At 40.4% G+C, this 1,949-nt stretch overlaps 1 pseudogene; it reads right to left on the bottom strand.

The window, feature by feature from the left end:
• Nucleotides 1-1,010: 1,010 nt before the first annotated feature.
• On the bottom strand, nt 1,011-1,949 carry LOC131486583 (olfactory receptor 51G1-like; annotated as a pseudogene).

Genomic DNA, 1,949 nt, shown 5'->3' with positions numbered 1-1,949 from the left:
TGAATTCCCAGCAACTGTGCAAAAGTGTTCCCCTTTCTCCTCATTCTTGCCAAAATTTGTTGTTTCCTGAGTTGTTAATTTTAGCCATTCTGACAGGTGTGAGGTTGCATTTCATTGTGGTTTTGATTTGTATTTCTCTGATGATGGGTGACGTTGAGCATCTTTTCATGTGTCTGTTAGCCATCTGGATGTCTTCTTTGGAAAAGTGTCTGCTCATGTCTTTTGTCCATTTTTTCACTGGATTTTTGTTTCTTGGGTACTGAGTTTGATAAGTTCTTTGTGGATTTGGGGTACTAACCCTTTATCTAATATGTCATTTGCAAATATCTTCTCCCATTCTGTAAGTTGCCTTTTAGTTTTGTTTATTTGTTTCCTTCCCTCTGAAGAAGATTTTTATCTTGAAGAGGTCCCCATAGTTCATTTTTGCTTTTATTTTCCTTACCTCCAGAGACATGTCTAATAAGAAGTTGCTGTGGCAAAGTCAAAGGAGTTGATGCCTGTTTTCTCCTATAGGATTTATATGGTTTCCTCTCTCACATTTAGGTCTTTCATTCACTTTGAATTTATTTTTGTGAGTGGTGTAAGAAAGTGGTCTGGTTTCATTCTTCTTTTTTTTTTTTTTTTTTTTTAATTATTTTTTTTTTAATTTTTTTTTTTTCAACATTTATTTATTTTTGGGACAGAGAGAGACAGAGCATGAAAGGGGGAGGGGCAGAGAGAGAGGGAGACACAGAATCGGAAACAGGCTCCAGGCTCCGAGCCATCAGCCCAGAGCCTGACGCGGGGCTCGAACTCACGGACTGCGAGATCGTGACCTGGCTGAAGTCGGACGCCCAACCGACTGCGCCACCCAGGCGCCCCTGGTTTCATTCTTCTGCAGAGACATGTAGAATTTATTAACTATCATGTACTTATTATGCACAAAATGTGCTCAAGAAATTCTAAACAAGTTATCTTTAGAATGCAGAAAATGGATGCAAAGGTCAAAATAATAGACAATCTTATCCCATTTAAGTGTGAGCAAGCCCAACCCTTTTGGGTGATAGTACCCTTAGGAAACCTTAGCGAATCTGCTTTGTCTTGATGCTATAAATGATTGAGTTAAGTACTGTTGGAACTAAGAGGTAAATAGTGGCCATGCTTATGTGGAAAAAGGGGGAGGAGTGCTTTGCAAAGCGATGCACTAAGGATAGCCCGATCATGGGCACATATAGAATGAATACAGCACAAATGTGGGAAGCACATGTATTGAGAGCTTTGAGCTTCCCTCCCTAGATGCAATGCCTAGCACAGAATGGAGGATGAATGCATAAGATAACAAGATTCCTAAAGAATCTACACCCCAATAAAATCCAACAACAAACAAGCCATATAAAATGTTGAATGAGATGTCATCAAAGGCCAACTGGATGACATCTTGATGCAAGCAGAAAGAGTGAGAGAGAACATGGGAGTGACAGAAGGAAAGTGTGGGAATACAAACAAGAATAACAGGGAGGACAACAGAACATCTGATTATAATGAAGACCCCTATGTAGACAGTGTGCTGTGGAGTGAGTTTGCTGGAATACCTCAAAGGATCACAAATGGCAACATGGAGGTCAAAAACCATGGCTAGAAGTACAGCTGATTCCATCAGGGAAAAAGTATGAATAAAATACATCTGGGATACACAAGCATTCACCTCAATCTTCCTAGCATCAAACCAGAAGATTTTTTAATACTGTGGGCAGGGTAGAGGTAGACAGGCCCATGTCAGTAAGGGACAGAATGGCCAGGAAGTAGTACATGGGCTTGTGGAGACTCTTGTCTATGTGGATGATGTGAAGGATTGTACAGTTGCCCACTATTCCAATCAAGTAGCACACATGAAAGGGGATGGAAATAAAATGATTAACGTTCTTGGAGCCAGGAATCCCAGTGAGGTGGAATGAAACAAACTGTTCCAT

The sequence above is a fragment of the Neofelis nebulosa genome, chromosome 10 (assembly GCF_028018385.1).
Source record: "Neofelis nebulosa isolate mNeoNeb1 chromosome 10, mNeoNeb1.pri, whole genome shotgun sequence".
Taxonomy (NCBI): Eukaryota; Metazoa; Chordata; class Mammalia; order Carnivora; family Felidae; genus Neofelis; species Neofelis nebulosa.
The sequence above is the reverse complement of the archived record's forward strand: the minus strand, read 5'-3'. Positions and strand labels throughout refer to the sequence as shown.